Raw genomic sequence first — 20,110 nt, 5'->3', positions numbered from 1 at the left:
GCTTTCCCCTCCACTGCTGAGGGTACTTCACCCCAGGCAGGCAAGTGAAGAGCTGTCCCTCTCTTCCCCTCCTGCAAGTCAGGCTGTTTTGTCTTTTCTCTAGACTTCCAGGCTTCTTGTGTTAAGGATACACTGGCAAAACTTTATAAATTGCAGCCCTTGAAAGAAAAGACATTTTATAATCACTTTATTTGGGTTATCCTATCCATCCTATACTGAGCCTTTCTTAAAGATCAAATATGATGTGGCTGTTGAATTAAGCATCCATCTCTTTATACCTATATAGTTGGTTTTAGGGTGACACCCTTAGGTTTGTGAGGAGGAAAAGGATAATACACTATTAAAGTTACAATTACTGTGTTGGGTCCAAAATATAAATCCATGTGCCAGTTGTTATAAGCTAGCTAAAGAGGGGGTAGGAATCCATCAAATTATTTTCCTGGAGTTTCATATAGCTACTCATAAGAGTTAAATTAAATGAATGTGTGTGTATGTGTGTGTGTGTGTGTACTAGCTAGATTTATAGGCTCTCCTTAAAATGTAAGTATTTCAGGTCCTGCTGACAGAGCACAGAAACAGAAGCCAGGATTGTTTCACTCACATAGCTGGCTTCAACTCTCATTTATTTGGATGTATTTGGCAGTACTAGAGGGACTTATGCCTGCTTCACACAGCCATTTCTCAGGACACTTGTGAAAATTTGGGGATTTGAGCCTTGAAGCACCATGAAGCAGGAAGGAAGCTAATACTGCAAAAAGCATTTCCTTTGGCAAGTGCTACCCCTTCCCAAGCCAGGACCCCTCAGTGAACCAGAGCCTTCAGGCCACCTCCTAGCTACCACACAAAGTTCTGGTTAATATCTGTGTATTTTTTAATGTATTTTTTTTCCTCTGTAAGATATTTTTTTGCTGGATCTCTAGCCAGGCCAAGGTACTGTAGCTTTGCTGGTTTGGGGTGCTTGAGTATCTAACACTAAGTCAACAGAAATTAAGTCCCTTATTCAGCTTCCAGTACATTATTCAAGTGGCAGGGCAGTCTATACCTGTAAGTATGTGCAACAAGCAAAATAAATTATAAATGCACTAAACTTCATTATCTGGGGTGGCAGAGAGGGAAAGGAGAGATTTTGGCTGGCATCCAGCCTGGCCAGGGTCCACAGTGGGGTAGGCATTGCAGAAGGATTTCTGTCTCTGCAGACTCCATGGTGGGCTCTGCAGGACTTGCAGCTCTGGCTCAGGCACCGCAGCCCCTGTGCCAGGTGCCACCTCCCAGGCTGCACAGACACCCTCTCTGGGGGCTGCTGTCTGTGACAGTCCTGTGCACCCTCCCTTTGGGACGTGAAGTCTGCTTGGGCTCACTGAGACCAGTGGCAGTGTGCCCCATCCTGGAGGATTCTCCTGCCTCCTAGTCATGCAGCCCTGCTCCTGGATCTGCCTCCTGCTTTCACCCATGCAGGACTGATTTACTTGAATATAATAAGTTCTTTTAGTGCCTTCATATTTCACTTCTTTGCCACGTTCATTTCTCCCAGCCATGCCTTTCTCTAAGCAAAGCAGTTCCTTCTCTGCTGGACTCCCCGTGCAGGACAGGCAGACATTGGGCCTGGCAGAAATCCTTTCCCATCTGTTCAGGTTTGATTTCCTCTCGTATGACACCCGCTACCTGAACGCTACAGAGCTCCACGGGGGACCCTTCTCAGTGGCTGCAATGGTATAGACATTTCTTCGAGGATGAGAAAAATAATTTCTGAATTCATTTACCACAGTCTAGGAGTGTGTATGACCATCTTTTACAAGTACTCACCCTGCAGCTGAGTACCCTGTGATTTTATCTTCTTTAATTAATTTTCAGCTCTCCATCTAACTGCAAGAGTTTTGTTACCAGCCTTTGCTTTTCCAGATAAATTCAGCCTCTTTCTGTTTTTCAAAGTAATCTAGGTCTTCCTACATGACATTCCAATCCTTTGCTGTGCCAGCCTACTTCCTAAATTTGTGACATCAAACCATTTATTGATATAAATATATATTTTAAAATTATATATTGATATAACTTTCTTTTTTATAAATTCCTCTGATGAAATTATGGTACAACAGTCTATGAACATTTCTCTCAGCAATTGCCTCAGTAAAAACCTCTTTCAGCACAGTCCCTCCTCCTTCAGAAGAATGTATTATTCAGTAAGCTTAGGCTATATTTTATCTCTTTTATTTTCATATCCTCAACTTTTGTTTTATTTAGAAATTGTCCTAACAAATTGCACAGTACTGATCTCAGAAAAATAATTACATAAAATTGTCCAGATTAATTTTAATTTTCTTTCTAGAGTTGCTACCAGTGCTGTTATCCAGTGAGACAGTGCTCCTTGACAGTGTCATTTGGTCTCCTGTTTACTCAGAACTGGGGAGGGATGTCATCCCCTCTTGTTCCCTCCCTCTGCACTGAACACACATTTAGGTTAGAAACCATCCTTGAATTACCTTTAAACTTCACATCATTCCCACTTCAGAGTAGTTCTGCTTTTGTATTTTTTTCTTTTTATTGATATAGCTAAGGAGCTATTAGTTATTTTAATTTTCTTTGCAACTGTATTTTTAAACTGACCTTCGAGTCAGTTTTCTTTGCTGATCTGAAGTGCTTTGATTACTTAGACTTCAGGTGATTAACTTTGTTTTGTTTTAAAAGGGACATGAGGTCTTGTGGCAAGAGACACATCCCTTGCATTGGGATATGTGACCTGGCAAGGGGCTGAAGCTGTCCAAGTCTTTCTGTTGCAGTGGCATTGGGAACAGTGTCTCTCTTGCTGCCTGGAGTGGGGAGAGGGAAAATCGAGAGCTCCATGGTGTCTCAGAGATTTTTTGGCAGGAAATATATAGGATGATCTCTATATTTCAGGATGGCTGTAGTAATCGGGGATGTCTGATCTCCCTAGGAGAGACAGACATTTTGAAGTTATTATTCATCCTGTTAGATCTATAGCATTTCATTAGAAGTTATTTTTTTCCCCAACTTACTAAATTTCAAACTCTCTCTAAAGTCAAATCCCTGAGTTATTTGATCAGTTTATTTTCACTAGTTGTTTTTCTGGTAGTTAGTTCAAGAAATAGTAACAGGTCTTTTTTTGTTCATTATTTGATTTAATTTTAACTGAGCCAGTCCACACCCACTCACTGCAAAATTTTGTCTATGATTAGCTCTTGTGTGATGCATTCCCCTGCTCACCACTGCATCTTGACTCAAAGTCTCTGAAGAAATCTGGGACTCCTGATCCACAAGTATTTAGGCTGTAATAATGATGGTAGTGTTTGTTCTGCAATTGAGGCATGGGATGTGACATTTCTGTGAGAGCTTTATTGGGTATTAGAACCTTTCCTGATGCTGTTCCTGGGGGTTGTCAGAGATTCAGTAAAACCAATTTTACTCTTGTTCCTCAGATTTACTTTAGTCCCAGCAGATTGCCTCTCATCCGTGTTGCCTATTCTCTTTACGAACTACCTCATCGTGTTAATCTGCCATGATAATCTCTATTTCCGTATTTCCTGAGCAGCATGTGCTTCCAAGGCCTTGTGAAATTTAAGTGATTAAATCAAGTCTTTGTTAGGATAGCGTTTTCCTTAGGCTTTTCAAGTCCTTTAATCTGCACTAGTAAAGACTAAGCAGCCCTTTCAGTAACTTTCCTCAGCCTGTCTTCTGCCTTAGGCTGACAGAGAATAGAGGCACATACTTTCATCTGGGAATCATGCAGTGTTTCAGTTACACCCTTTCTTTTTCTTCTTGCACTGGAGTTTACTGGGAGATCTCAACGAAAACATTAATCATTCCCCCCACCCCTGCCTCTCTTTAAAGCTTGTTTTACAGATCAAAAAAGAAAAAAAAAAGTAAATCAGAAATGTCCTCTCTTAGAAACCTGTTTGCCTTGTGTGAGGAACAGGTATTTCTGGGTCTTTACGGGGAATATGTGAGCTGTACAAATACTATGCTAATGATCACCACCCCTTTGGAGGAAAGGAGTGCTCTTAGCACCTTTACCCCATATCATCCCTGCCTGAGGCATGCCAGAGACACAAGCCTCCTTGGTTTTCCCTTGTCCTTTGTTATGTACTCCACCACTCATCTACTATGAGTCACTCATAAACCTAACCTAATTGTGACAAACATGTGAAGAACTAATCTTCAGTTCATAAAATGAAATGAAGAGGATTAAATAATGAAGGCATTGATGCCACTTACCTGTTTTGATTTGTTTGTGTTTAGACACATTTTGAAGTCAACAGGGAAGTATACACAACTCGTTGAGCTCAAATATTTCCTGGTTATTTTCTTTTATTTTCTAATAAACAAATTCATTTGCAAGTAACCACAATCAAGCAACCCAAGAAGAAAATATTTATACCATGTTGGCATTTGAAACAGTTACTTAATTTGCAATGGGTGTCTGTTGTCAAGTAGATCCTCAACAGCGTTTCTCATTTTCAGATCTACTTATTTATGTAATCTTTATGATTTACCGTGTCATAGAGAAGAATCCATTACAGTTTCTCCAAGTAAGTGAGATACTACATTAGATAACCAAGTTTCCTGGAGCTGTTAGCCATATATATTGTAGATAAATTTTTTTTCTGGTGTTGTGAAGTCAAAATAAAGCTGCCAAAACAATAGCAGTATATGTCAATATCCTAAATTTCTTATTAAGTTCTCTTTGCCTGTAGCTCCTCCAGCTGGGGGGAACTGGGTTGAATGGCTCAAGAAAGTAACATTTCTAGCACCTTAATACAAAACAGTGCAGGGCCATATTGTGAAGGCAAAGCTCATGTGTCATGAAGAAAGTTTTATTGAATAAGAACTTGATGTCAATTGTGCTTTTCAGTTGTGGAAGCCTGTTGTTTATTGCAGCCCCATGTTTTGTGTAAGTTCCTTCCTCATTTACAATAATTCACATTGATAGTCTTCTAGACTGACACTGCCACCACAAATGATAATTTAGAACAGCTTCAGCTCTGATCTTCCAGTGTTGGTTTTCAAGGACTAGAATCAAGATCTATTCACCACAAAGAAATCCATGAGGAAGTTAACTTACTATTATTATTATTACTTAATATTAATGAATATTTATCTACTATGGGTTAATTTGTTAAACAGAATTTTGGGGGTTTGATAACAGGTCAGTTTACATGACACCAAGCCTACTGGCAACAGAGGGAGTACACCTGTCTCAAAGGGACACAACAAGAAAGGCATTGAATTGCTGGAGAGTGTCCAGAGAAGGGCAACAGAGCCAGTGAAGGTTCTGGAGCACATGACAAGTGGCTGAAGGAACTGGGATTGTTTAGCCTGGAGAAAAGGAGACTCAGGGGAGACCTTATTGTTCTCTACTATGTGGAAGGAGGCTGCAGCCAGGAGGGGGTTGCTCTTTTCTCCCATGTAACAAGTGCTAGGACAAGAGAAAATGGTCTCAGATTGTACCAGGAGAGGTTAAGACTGGACATTAGGAAACATTTCTTCACAGAAAGGTGGTCAAGCATTGGAATAGGCTGTCCAATGAAGTGTGGAGTCACCATCCCTGGAAGTGTTCCAAAACATGTGTAAATGTGGCACTTGGGTTTTTTGTGGTGAACATAGTAGTGTTTGGTTAATGATTGTACTTGAAAATCTTAGAGGCCTTTTCCAATCTTAAGGATTCTATGGTTCTATTATTTAGTTTCTATGGTTCTATTATTTAGTTCAGAACATTGAAAATGGTGCTATATGGGTGAAAAGAATCAGCAGTCATGTGCTCAATTCATTTCAGAGATAAACTTGGTTCTTTATGGTGAAACCTGAAAACAAAGAAACAGAATGGAGAGTGCATAAGCCAATGACAAGTGGTGCTTCTCTGTTCTCTCTAATAACGCAATAAAGAGAAGATGTTCAGCTTCACCTTCTCCTGCATTGCTCTTCCTATGCAATGGAGTGAACTTCTTCAATTTGCTAGTTTCTTTTTATCCAGACTAATATGGAGATACTAATGGAAGTGATTGACACTAAGGGGTGTAGCAGCATCTTGTCCCTGAAGAGCATTCATGGAAGCTGAGTGCATGACTTCCCAGCAGAATGAGAGAATACACAGCAGAATCATATTTTTCTTTGAGTGTAAAAAAAACAGGAATAGCCAAGGCATTACAGATTGCTAACATGCTTGCATTTTCCAAGTTATAGCATGTAAACATATCCTTTAGTTTTCTATTTTGTTAATACAAAACCTGCACTACTCTTGCTCGTGATCCCTGAAAAATATGTGGTTTGTGAGATTGTCTCTCAAAACCACTCATGTGAATTCTTGATATGAGCAGCAACAGCAGCTTCAACAAGCCTCTTTTCTGGCACCAGCTCTTCCCTCTCTGAAAGTATAACCTTAAAGGCCAGTAATCCTCCTTGAAGAGGGCTGAGTGTGAGTGGGTGATGCTGCTACCCCCCTGCACCAGCTGCCTGTGTTGCCTTTGCAGCGGGGTTGTGCTCCCCAAGCAGCCCAGCTGGTGCTTCCCTAACATTCACTGTGGAGAGGTGTGGCAATGCTGCTGGAGACCCTCCCTCGCCCGTGTACCACCAGGTGTGGCTGGATCTCCCTTTCCTCAGGCTGCTCCACAGGGTCACCTCCGTGCTGAACCAGCACAAAAATTCTGCACTTACACACTGCAAACAGGCTTTCAGTCTAGCCCCTGTCCTCCTTCACAAGCCAGCCCCAGGTACAGAGTCTGTACCAGACAGTTCCCAAGGCAGGCCAGTCAGTAGAGCCTGCAGAGCTCAGGCCTCCTGCACAAGAGGGTGAAGTAGCTGCCATCCCCATTAGGTGAGGACTGTTGTGCTGTGATGCCTCAGCCCATGTGCAGAGCACAGCCCCTCCTCAGCCAGCCCTTTACAGCTGCTTTTTCAAAGGGCCTCTTGCTTGCCACTGTTCTTGTGTTGCTAGCTGCTCTCACCCAGCAGGCACAGCAGCCTACTGAGACCTTTCCTTGCATTTTCCATGCAATGCTATATGTTAGATAAGCCTTAAATTGACTGCACCTACTTCAGTAGGTAGCTTGAAAGTGTAGCACATCGCAGAAAAGAAAACCCTTTTTCCCATTAAATTAGATGTTAGGCATAATGCAAGCAGCTTTCTCCTTCATCTACACCCAGATTTCATCATGGAAGTCAATTGGAGCTGCATCTTTACAATTAAGAAAATAATTTGACCCAGTTAGGTGCTACAGAACAGACTTCAGTAGATTGCAGTGACTGAAGAGAAAGCAGAATGTTACCCATTGAATTTACTATCATGTTTGTTTTGGGAGCTAAATTATTCTTCCTAATTCTGCTAGCAGTGTAATATGCTGTCTCAGTAATGGAAAGCATATGAAAGCAAGCAGATGGTGAAAGCAGAAAAAAATCCCAGCATGTCCTGATAATGTAGTAAGCAAGTTCATTTTTTTGGCATTAGGCTTTCATAACCAAGGCATGGTGATAACAAGTACAGACACATTTTTAGAGCACAGTTCATCAAAAAATACAGCCAGTTTCATTGCAGGGCAATGGAAGATTACTTTTTGAGACTTCTATATAGATAAAACCGAGATGTGAATGTTGTTGAATTAGACCTATGATTTATTATTATTAGAAGATGAGTGACAGAACAGATACTGGTCAGAGTGATTCCATCACAGCTCCTGTGTTCTCTCATATCATTGCAAATGTAGAATCTTTTGCCCATTGATTTGTAAATATGCAGCCATCCTGCATTACAGAAATACCACAGACCCTTCAATATAGGTTGTGATCACAGAGGACACTATTGGAAATTAAAAATATTTTGTTTTCCTTTAAAAGTATGCACCCTTCAGATTGAAATTTTGAAGTATGAGGATGTTGCTTCTTGGATATTTGTGTATATCTACAGTACATGAAGCTCCCAGTCTGACTCCAGCAGCCTCTTGCTTCTCCTACCCACATGTCCCATTCTTTCAGAACAGAAGGCAGAACAGCCTCAGTGGGAAAAACACCCATTTGTTTAGCAAGTCTGAGAAAACTGAGACAACCTTGAGTCACTGACTGAGCAAAAGGCCCTGAAAGTGGTTTCTGGGGAGGACACTATCCAGCCTGATGACCTTCAGACTACATTTTTGAGTCTCAGGACAAAACACGGGTGGAAACAATGCCAGATTCACCACTTATCATTTTAAGATTTGTCAAAGAAGGGAAAATTAAACTTTGTCCTGATTTTTGTTTGAAGCAATGAGGCCACATCTTCATGTAGCTGTAACCTGAAACAACCTGCAGTTTACAGGAGTTTGTTTCAGGCAGAACAAGCAAGGAGGAGACATGAAAACCACTGTGGCAGTGCTGAGTTCAAATGCCAGTGTACAACTGTGAGGAAAAATCCAGATCTGACCTCACTGATCTCTTCTGTTGGGAAAAGGGGTGAAGAGAGACCACCCCATTTCTCATTAAAATATCTAGTAGCAGTACAACACACTGAGTAATGTGAAGGTTTCATTTTTTAGAAGTATATCATACATACTGGTTCATTGTTTATTTGAAGAAAAAAAGGCAAAAGTGTGGTTTTGATTGTTTGATCCATCTGAGGACCCTGTGTATTCTGCTTCTTGAGGAAAGTTTTCTCCCTTTATAAATTTAGTAATGACTTGCTGATTTAACCTCCCAGGAGGTTTCTTCCAGATTGCTTTTAGTATCTTTGGGACTTGGTGGTGACATAATTCAGATTTCTTTGATGTCCTCATGTCCCCTTCATTTCATTACTTGGGCAGGACATGGAACAGGGAAGAAATGGAATTGACAGTCTTGTCCTCAGGTCACAACTGTTTTCCTGCTCCTTTGTCTGTGGCACAATTTTTCCTGATGTCATCTCCCCTTTCCAGGTCTTGGACACATGGTAGAGCAGGCAGGTGACCTTTGCTGCCAGGGTCAAGTGGCTTTGACAGCCTGAGCTGGGGCAAAGCCTGAACCTTTCTCCTGGCAGAGCCTTGGGCAGGGACTGACCTGGGGATGGGCCCCAAACCACCTGCTCAGACCCCCAAGCCAAGGCAGTGATGGGCTGGGCAGAGCCCCTGGCTGAAATGGCTGTCAGGACACTGGCAACAGATCGTGTAGAGTATCACCTTCCTCTGCTGTGCTGCCACTCTGTAATCCCTGCATCTCTTACAGGACAAGAGCCTGAGGTCCCTCATGCAGAGAATTGAGACCTTGATCCCAAATTGCTTAGGCTGAGCTCAGAAAGCCTGTTTTCAAAGCAAAGACTGCTCTCTGTGAGTAAATTTTCCTTTCAATTTTTCCTTGAAAATCCTGCAGCAAATGGCTTTAAATGCAGTGTCTGTGTGTAACTGCTCTTTTTGGTGCGTTTCCTGTAATGAGCCATAACATATGTGTGTGTCTTTACACACCTCGGAACAATGCTATGCAAGCATTAAGGGATTTTTCTAACAACTAGTGAATGTGCTGCTTTTCACAGCTCACCCAAACACTCCTGCCTGATAAGCCTGCCTGCAGAGGGACGTTATCTGTATTTCTAGGATCAGCGGAAAACAGAAAGAAAAAAAGTGGGAGGCATATCTGAATATTTTAAACTGCTAATTCTGATGCAAGCAAGTCACATAGGAGACACTTCTTGGATGGGGAAGCCTGAGGAGGTGTGTTTGTGGAGCTGTAACACTGTCCAGAGAAGGAAGTTCAGTGAGAAGTGCAGAACCTTGAACTCTGTGCTGTTTCCTATCTCTGTGCATCCTTGAGCGAGCTGTTCTGTTTCTCCCTCTGGCAAGCACAATACTGGTATATCCTCCAGTATAGACATCCTCAGACATTCTAATGCACAGTAAGTGAAAACCACAGCAGCATCATATGTGCCTTACACATGTGTATAACAGTGCAGGAGCAGTATTTGCCCCAAAATTTGCACAGGGAAGTGCAGCATGCAGATGGTCAATAGCCATCACTCCCCATGGCACAAGCAGCACCTCCAGAGCTGTGCAGACAGGGTGCTTTCCCTGAGCCTGACTTCACCTGAGCCCCTAACTCCTGAACTACTCTAGTCAGAAATGTTCTATCCCTGGGGCTCAGAAAATGTCTTTCTGAAGAGTAAGAATTTTGCTGTTTCTGATTTTTACCTGAAGCAACCCAGCCTGCACTAGCTAACAGGCATTTTTCAGATGAATTTTTAGGCCAAGTCCTTCATATTTCAGTATAGAGCTGCACTGTTATTCAACACATTGCATTTTCCAGGAATAGACATTTCCAGGAAAATGTAGCTGGATGTTTTTGCCCAGTGGTTGTTCTTCCATCTTTGGTTACTGTCAAAAGCAAAAGATCTTGCTGTAATCCACCTTCCTGGTGAGGATGGGCCTCTGAGACAAGTGTTCCTGCAGAAGTGAGGCAGGAAGCAACACTTGAGAACAGAGGACTGCATGGCTGGAAGGCATGCTTGCTGAGCAAAATATCACATGTATCTCTTTTTGAAAAATCATCTAAGTCAAATTCTGGCTTCAGCAGGCACACAGCACCAACCTCCTGACTATGCCCAATGCTAGCACCAGCTCCACAACCCTGCCCCACTCTCACCTGGACCATGTTACTCTGTGCAGAGATTTTTGTCTGCACTGAAGTCAGGAAATCCTGTTATAGTTCCCACGACAACCACAAATCCAGGTATTCTGAACAAATAATGTAAAACAAGTAGTTAGTTGCACAAATGTTTCTCAGTAAAAGCATGAGAGATCCAAAGGTACAGCAGGCTTGGAGGTCCTGTCTGCAACCTCCACACCTACCCCTGCAAAACCAGAGCATAGCTGAAAGAGGGGCTTGGGGGTGAAACCTTTTGACAGCTGATGCCAGGCAGCAGATGTTCTGGGGTAGATGTGAAGTTTCTGGTGACTTGAGGCTATAATCCTGGTATTAGAGAAGGTGGCAACCACTCTGTATGTCAGAATCAGTGAGCAGCAGGTGTCTGCAGGTGTCCACAGCAATGCAGGCTGAGTAGCATCCTCACACAACACTGTGTCTTCTGCTCTATTTATTACTCTTACGTGGACCTCATAATTTTGGTAGGTGAGGGCTTCACACTTGTTAACATTTATCTCTGCAGGGGCTCTGTGAAGTAAGGAAGAACTGTTATCCCCTTTTCACAGGAGAAGACTGAACCAGCAAGAGGCCATACATCCACCCCAGGGTCTCAGAGAGTCTGCAGCAGAGTCTGTGCCTCCCAAGTCTGGGGGTCATAACCTCATTTTCCAGTAGTGACAGAACAGATACAGAACCAAAAATTCACAAGTAAATAAGTGCCAGGACCCGCTGGCTGGAGTCCACAGGCTGTGGCCTCCTGTCTCCAGCAGCATTCATATTTTCCTCTGTTGTTTCAAAAATTTATTGTAGCATTATCTTGTCTAGTCTAAACAATGGTCCCTCTTGCTCTTGAGAGTTGTACTGTGTAAGGGAAAATGTAGAAGATTGTTATTATCCCCAGTGTTTGGGTGCAGACACAGAGGGGTGGATGCTCCACAGCCAGGACCCTACCATCCCTTTGCTACCCCAGCCTCCACTCTCTGTCTGCAGTTGCACAGTGCAAGAACCACCACCAGCCCCCCAGTCCCTCCCCACCTGTTTCAAGGCTGTGCTCCTTTCCTAAGCACAGGGACTCTGATATCTCTCGAGTGACAAGGACGTGTGTGGCGTCAGTGGCATCAGTCCAGATACATATTAATGTCAGAAGAGAGAAAAAACTGTGTCCCACATTCTGAGATGACCCACCATAAAGATCCAAGCTGTGATGTTCCTGACTCTGGATAGGCTGTCTCTTAAAGCAGGCAGGAGTTCAAATCTCCAGCTCTGTTTCAGTTCTATCCACTAATAAAAACCCCAGGTGTTACTGGAAGTACTATCGATGTCTGCTTTGGCATGTGAAGTGTGCATCCCTTGCCTCATTGCCTTAAAAGCAGTAAATCTCTGTTTATCTTGACTGTTACTTAGTAATGAAAACCAGTGGCTAAATCAGGAAAGAGGCTAAACGACAACTTGCTCCACACCCTATATAAGTCAGGCAGATAGCTGCAAAGTCCTTATCAGTTCCACATGACTGGGTCTAGCCAGAGTGGTTGAAACAGGCCAGCATACAGCACTTTGTCACCCTGGCATGTCCAAGCCATCCTGCTGCTGACCACCCAAGGACACATGGGTATTTCTTAAGTTTCCACAGTGATTAGACACAGCATCCTGTGACAGTTTATGAACAAACAGCAACTCTATTTAGTCATGCCTTAAAATTTGGTAAATGTCCTACGCAGTTATCTCAAAGCATTTCACAAAGCTGGTCCTTCTCTTGATTCAGAAATTCATTGCAGTGGGTAATATGGCTTCATAGGGATTTGTTTGTGTTTTCCATTTTCCACTGGCAAATTGGGAAGAAGGCTATTCAGCCATTTTTGTGAAGAGGTTTGGGAGCTCTGCAAGGAGAGTGCTGTTTAGGTATCAGCTATCAGTAGCAGCCTGTCACACTGAATTCAGCAAGGGAATGGATGGCTCTGCTGCTGCAGCACTCATGGAGGACTCAACTCCCAGATGAATTAAGACTCTGTGTCACTGAGTCTTTTTGCACATTCCTGTCTCACCTGTAAAATGGAAACAAGAATGTTTCTCTGATTGCATGAATTTGAAGAGATAGTACATTAATGGTACTGAGACCATTACCACAAAACAACACCATGCAACAAATAATTCTGCAATAGCCATACACAGAGCATTCATTTGCATTTGTATTCAGCAGACTATGAAAAGAGCTGGATTATTAACACCTCTACTCTAGGGCAAAATGCTTGGAGATCCAGACATCCAGGTATCTGCTGAATTTCATGGGGTGTGGTGTCCAAGTTTGGGCTTGAATGTAGATTGCACAGCTAATTCCTACTTAATTTATATTAACCTAAACCTCAACATGAATGCCAGCCACTGACTTATTAGGAACCTATATCAGCTGCCCATTTTGTGTCTTGGGTCTGTGTCTTGAAATTACTCTATTGCCTGCTGCAATCTACTCTTAAACTGGAGATTTGTTTCTACAGGAGGCAGGGAAACATGTCGCCAAACTACTCCCAGTCTTTTCCAGGATTACAAATCAGGGAATGGTGGGTAGATCTTGTGATTTCCATCCTACAAATCAAGCCAGATGGGCTAGCCTTGCAGCATAAACATTTAAGCAAGAGAAGCAAAAATTTGGAAGAAGTTCTGTTTCCTGATTAACTGTGTTATTATGACTTACACTTTTTAACAAGGTGCACATAAAGCTAGTTTAAAAGATAACTTGATCACTGTCTTTGATTCATCCCAATAAAATGTGGAGGTTTTTTTTTTTGCTCTACAATACTCTAGCCCAACTGCTTGTAACAGGTACAAAGACTAGTATCTGTGACCTTTCCCTCTTGAGAAAAAACAAGGTGAAGACATAAAATGCAGCAGCTGTTACATAGCCAGAGCCATTGGGATGTGAATAGGACAGGAATTTTTGCAGGAAGTGAGAGGGAGGATCTAACCTGAATCAAACCTCAAGACAAAAATTATGAACCCACAAGTGCACACTGTATTTTATTTGTTGCTACCATGCTGTTTACTCACAGTTCCTTCATTTTGATACAGGTATCAATACCTGAAAAGTATTGGATGTGTGGCTGACATACTGAAGTAAAAGAATAGTGGTAAAAATCTCTTTCCTATTCATTTACCCTTTACATACATGAAAGACAGGACAGTATCAGAAGCAGAGACAAAAAAAGAGACCCAGATAATTAGATGGAACTCATCTCAGAACTTGAAAACCAGTGAAATAACCAAGATGCTGTGAAAAAATATCTGCCATAATTAAAATGGCTGATTGGTGAGAGCTGCAGTGAAGGCCAGTGTATGAGGCCATGCTAAAAACATTGCTGGAAGGAGCCAGCATACCTGGGGAAGCCCAAAGCCAGAGGAAGTTACATGAGAATTTTAAATCACAGGCTTGCAGGATGAATGCTTAGCTTCAATGGCACACAGCAAACTAGCACAACACCAGAGCAGATTTGAAGCTCCTCTTCCACAGCCCTGGGCACCAGTAGACTAAAATTGACATCATTTGCTCAAGTCTCATCTTGGAAGGCTGTCCAGAACAGCCACCATGGCAGGTAAAGCCACAGGTTTTGACAAATCTCAAAGTAATAGAGATTAAGAGATTAATGGTCTGATTTTCACTCTTTTGACTTTAATGCATGTGCTGTTCTACCCAGGTCTGAGACACTGTGGCAGCCCAAAGCCCCTGAAGCAGACTTGGGGATGGAGTGGCTGAATTTGCTGAGGTGGCAAAGAGGTCTGGGAGATCTGTCAGCACAGTTGCAGAAGTCACTTGGAGCAGCATCATAGCACTTTTTGACTGGTCCTCAGCCACAGTGAAGTGGGATGCTTTGTATTTTTAATCCATGTCTATGTTAAATATTTGCTGGAACCACCTGAGGAAGTGGCCTGTACTGAGCAGGGTTACCTTTTGCTGAGATTGGTGCTGTCACACAGGGCATGGTGGTGATTCAGCAGTGTTGCTTCAGAGACAGAGCAGAGTTACACCAGGGAGCAAAAGCCTTAACCCTGCCCAAGTCAGATGTGGGAAAGTGCAACTGCCTGTGCTCAGCAGCATGATGAGGGGAGGGCAGATGAAGGATGCCACACTGAGAAGGATAAGAAGTGGGAGAACCACAGAGAAGGGAAAAGGCCTGGGAAGCAGATGCTGATGTGAATAAGGAGGTATAGTGAGCATCCCTATGTTTCAGGCTAGATCTAGAACAGCCAGAAAAACTGATTGAATTTTTGTGGTTGCAACCAAAGTAAAAACCTGTAACTGCTGAGTAAATTGGAGGATGACTGATCAAAGAACTGAAAAGAAAAACTAATTTTACAAAACATTGAAAACTATCATGCTTCCTAAGAATTTCTTCAGAGAGACAGCTAGCTAACTTTGGACAATATAAATGTTTTCATTTTACATTATTCTAAATTCTGCTTCTCAATACTTACCAGTTTTGTTTTTTTTGTTCCCACTAACCATAATGCATATGCTGTCTTATATCCTGGTTACATGAGATTAACAGATAACCTTATTTTTCAGTCAGTTTTCAGCATTTCTGCCACTGAAGATCCTCTTCTACAGCTTCAAGTCAAAAAAACCTTTGTGGCAGATTTGGTATTGCCTGTAATAATTTATGAATGTGATGTGTTGACATGTTTATTGTGTGCATACATTGAGCTACTTCAATAGCTGGATTGTCAAGATGTGTACCCAGGAGAGAGAAGATGGATCCAGGCATACATTTTTGAGGAAACACTTGGGAAAAAAAGCAAGTGCTCCTCACTGTGATGTTTTGGCTGGGCCCCTGTAAGGCTCACTGGAGAGATTTCCCTGGGAGAAATGTGGGCGCCTGCAAAGAAAGACATGAAAGACCCCAGAGAATTTACAGAGGACCATTTAAACAGATGTTTTTGTGAGCAAGATTCTAAAAGGGGTAGGAAAGTGCTCAGATCTGTAGATGTTTAATTTAGTAGATGCTGGCAAGGCTACAAGAAAAAGTGCATATGAAATATTTTTTAACCAACATGCTCTATTTCATTGGTTAAGTGGCTCTTCTGTTTTAAAAATGTTTCAGTCATGCAGGAAGGCTGAAGGTCTCTCTTCTCATGTATATGTGTGCTTGGAAAATGCATGGAGTATGTAGGCTGGAGCTTGTGTTTGATATAGTATGTGGGAATCAGATTATCCCATGCATGGAAAGGTAAAAGCTTAAGGCCTACTATAAGCAGAAGGCAAGCCAGAAAGATCACTGGCAACCAGAGACATAACAGTAACCATCGGAAGAACATCACCTTCCTTAGAAGTCCTTACATATAGTTCTACTAATGACTTTTATTAAACATTTAAGCCTTAGCATTCAAGAGATTCATATTTGTTACGAAAAAGCTGTCCCATTAACACAAAGAACAAGCTGAAACAAAGCTAATGAGCCTTAATACTTGCAGGATAATTCAAAGTTTAAAGGTGGTATTAACAAAAATAAAATAAGAAAGAGTGGAAAACTACAGTTTCGTTGTTCACTAGAGAACCTGAGTTTTTTTCTTTTGGATCATAAAATTAAATCTATTGCTCAACTCTTATGCTGTTACTAAAGTAGTGCAAAAATACATATATGTGTATAATTAAGTACCCCTATGTGACCATAAAAGGTCTCACTGGCTGTTCAAGGGGAAGGCGAGTGGGATTTGTTGCAGCAGCATGAAAGAGGGAATGGCATTATGGTAATCTCCCTGCATTTCTTTACTTTGATGGGGCTCAGCCTTATGTGCTAGAGTGATGGGGTGTACAGCAATGGCAACTGTGTTCCAGTGCAGAGTCTGGGCTGTGTGCCCTGTGCATCTGAGACATAACAGAAAATCGACCAGGAACTGCACAGATATTTATCCTATGGAAATCATACCTCAAATCAGACAAAAAACCTGAGGCACTGGGTATATTAGACATACCTGAAAAGTTATGTGAATTTTTTATTTATTTGCCTTCTGGTTTTGCAAAGTCAGATATGAATGGTAAATGGGTAAGTGGATAAAAAGTCACTGAATCCTGTCTTGAAAATGTGATCTAGCTTAAAGCACTGGCATTTTAATATTGGTGTTCAAATGAAGAGACCAAACAAGTTCAAGAAACAAACAGGGTAATCAGCACAGCTATAAAATGACATTTTGGAAGTGACAAGTAGCAGTTGTACAGTGACCTACCTGTACAATCTCCTACCACAGCTATGCTCAATTTCATGTGGCCCCCTTTAGCCACACCACCTGTCCTGGGAGCTCCCCACACATCCCAGTCTTGATTTTACTTCCAAAAAATTTTCGAAGTAAAAAAGGGCATGGATATCAACATAACACAGTGGAGTTGTGGGGCAGGGTACGCACAGGAGTACTGTTCACATCTCATGCAACACCTAGCTCCACTCCTTGATAAATAATCACATCTTGTTACAGCAAGACCTTGAAGAGGCACAAGGGGATTTATAGATGGACTTAGAGCTACTCAGTAGATGCAGTCAAGCTCCTTTTGAGCTGTCTCCCCCATGAGACTGGAGCCTTTCCCAAGGGGGATCCCTGTGGCAAAGGGCCTCTCATCTGTTTGACCCTGAAGCAAGCACCACACTGTGCAGGCAGCAGAGAGGAGGCAGCAGGGACATTTTTTCCTGAGGTAGGAGAAGAGTCACCTGTGCCCTGGGGCTGCTCTGGGGGCTGCAAACTTGGGCCAAGAGACAGAAATAACCCAGAAATTGTTAGCTGGAGAGCTTGGATTTACAGACTCTCCAGAAGAACAAGGCTTAATGAAAAACCCCAAAGAAAATTAGATACAATGGACTGATGTAGACATCAGAAAACTTCTACAGTATAAATCATAAATTCTCCCCAGTTTGGAGAGAGGTAAGAATTTCATCTCCATTAATTTAATCCGGCAGATAGAGATAACAAAGCAGCCTCTACATGGGAGAGTTAACATTGCTTGGATTGATACAGAGAGACAAGATGCACTTGCAGGCATAGGAAAAATGCATCTCTGAGAAAATTTCCACTATTAATATTTTTCCCTTGCAAATGTGGGTCTTCTAAAACACTCTTTTCTTTTGGAAGGATCTAAATGAGGAGGAGGTGGGAAGTAGAGCTACAAAGCATGTAAGAAAGCCTCAAATACATGAGTGGGAGGAAGGAGGAAGAAATGAAAGAATAATGAAGCTTGCATCACTGAAAGCAAACAACAGAAGAAGGGAAATGCATGTACTTGTGGCCAAATTTTGAAGGAACTTAGGCTGAGGTTTCAAATGGCTGTGGTTAGCATAGATGCAGGCACAGAGTAATTCAGATGACCTGATCAAAGAACAAAGAAATGTTAAAACTGATTTAATTAGGAAAAATACCTGCCTTAGAGTTAATGGGTAAGCACAGGAAAAGATGCCTTGTTTGTATTGTTGATATGAAGTGGCCCTGAGTAGGGCACTACAGCACCTGTAGTATCCAGGTTCATTACAACACTTGGGCATTGCTTCCATGGGGCCGGGATTTTACCCTTCATGGAGTCTGTCTTTGCATCTGTGAGATTTCCTTATGTGATGATGTGGCAAACAGGTATCTATATTTTTAAAAAGAGTTAATAGAAACCTTGTTATTAATGTGGTGCCCAAGGTCCCCAGCTCTAGCTGCATCAACAGCTGAGCCGAAATGTTCAGCTACTCCTGGAGTGTTGTCACTAAAACTAAATCAGGCATTTCTACTTTGGGAGCTTCTCCAGTGGCCATTACTCCAATGGTTATCCATCTGAACCAGGAAACAAGCCTGGAAGAGGAGCCTGAGGTTGGATTCATTCCACACCTTCTGATTTTTGTCTGTGCTTTGCTCTAAGGGCATTCACCAAGCCAGGCTGATCTAGCTTGACAGTCTTTGAAAATTTTGCAGAGCTTTTGCAGAGCAGTCAGTAGAAAACTTTCAGCTGAACTGAACGAGGAACCTGTGTGTCTTACACAAGAATCCTGTGGGATGGGATTGTCTCTGTGTCACCAAAACCACCTACAAAATGAAAACTGTAACTTTCCTCAGGAAACCCCAAGGCTTTATATTCACTTTGGAATAAACTGAGCCCATCCATCTATTGAAGAGGCGAGCATCAGGGAATCAACAGGAGGTTTTGCCATCTGCACAGACGAGCAGTGCTCAGGGATATATCTAGGACCAAGATGGGGGCAGGGAGAAGTTTCATGCCAGCAAGTTTTACAAATGGAAAGACTTCGCTGCTACTCCAGCCTATACTGGCTTTTCAAAATCAACTTGGAGACAGCAAGAAAAAAGGGCAGAGGAACAATTTTCCATTTTCTAGTAAAGCTATATTTGATAGAGACAGAAAACCCCATTCCTTCTTTTTTCAAATCTTGTCATCAAAATTCAGAGTTGATACTTATTGTACATTGCTGTGCAGTATGCTGGTGCAAATATCCTTGTGTCATGCCCACAGCAAAGCATGCTGATGTAGGGTTGGCAGTCCAGTAGAGTACTGGAGTTTGGGTAGGCAGGAAAAAGAATTGGGAGGATACAGCTGTCATTCTATGTCTATGTCCAAGCTTTGTGTCCAGGAAAGAATGTATCCCTCAGGGAAAAAGAAAAAAATCTCATCCCATCCTGAACCAGCCATTCCCACATTAGGATAAATTGAATCTAAAAGGATAAACTAGACTTTTCCTGTAATCACTACAGCAGTAGCATATACCTTAAAGCTGTCATTCTACAGGGTTGGTTAGAGAAAGCTAACTTAAAATTAATAATTAAATGCCCATTATAGGCTTGACAGTCTCCAAGTGTGTGACAGCGCGGATGGCACCAGCTCCCTCTGAGATGCTGCCAGGCTTTGCACTTGCAGACGGGCCTCGGTTCAGCCCAAAGCTCCCCCTCACCTGCTTTCCCGGCAGCAAGGCAGGACAAGCAGCGGGAGGGAGTGCTGCAAAGGGGCAAAGGAGTGGGCAGGAGGAGGCAGGTGCACCCTTGGCATTTCAGGCTCTTCCGACTTGGGAAGGTTTCTCCGTTTTCAGCCGTAAATACGATGCAAGGAGGTGTCAGGCCTCGCTGAGGCTTCCGGCGGGTAAGACGGTAAAAAAAAAAACAAAACAGTTTTAGTTCTGCATGTCTCGTTTTTCAACGTGTAAAAGACCGGCTCCGGTGGCACGAAGGCCGTTCCCAGTCGCAGGGCGATGGTCAAGGAAGGCAGCCGAGGCGTGTGGGCGCTCACCGGGGGCTGTGCCGCGGCGGCCGGACGGGCCGGGGAGGGCCGGCCCCGGTGGGACAGCGGGCCCGAGAGGGAACCCCTGAAGGAAAAGAGACAGAACGCGTGGCACCCGCACCCTCCGCTCGAGCCTGCTGCATCCCCGCTCACCGGCAGGAAAACACCCCCGAAGGGAGCCGCACCTCTCAGTCCGCCCCCGCAGCTCCCCGCTCCCGAAGTTTCCTTCGGGGAAGCCCGGCGCGGACAGCCGCCGCCAGCTCCGGGAGACGGCTCGGCGGGGCGGGGCGG

The 20,110-nt window shown here is 42.9% G+C and overlaps 1 long non-coding RNA gene across 2 annotated transcripts in view; it reads left to right on the top strand.

Moving 5' to 3' along the window:
- The window catches only part of LOC107205783, a 37,583-nt gene extending 21,263 nt beyond the window's left edge, over positions 1 to 16,320 (top strand). The window contains exons 4-6 of one of the 2 annotated variants that reach the window (XR_004497957.1): positions 9,175 to 9,275; positions 13,645 to 14,165; positions 14,268 to 16,320. This is a non-coding gene — a long non-coding RNA (uncharacterized LOC107205783). The remainder of the gene's footprint in view (positions 1 to 9,174; positions 9,276 to 13,644; positions 14,166 to 14,267) is intronic. The other variant, XR_001522126.3, reaches the window with a different exon arrangement.
- The last annotated feature ends 3,790 nt before the right edge of the window (positions 16,321 to 20,110 follow it).

Source organism: Parus major, chromosome 5 (genome assembly GCF_001522545.3).
Source record: "Parus major isolate Abel chromosome 5, Parus_major1.1, whole genome shotgun sequence".
Classification (NCBI taxonomy): domain Eukaryota; kingdom Metazoa; phylum Chordata; class Aves; order Passeriformes; family Paridae; genus Parus; species Parus major.
This window is presented reverse-complemented; position numbering and strand designations above follow the sequence as displayed.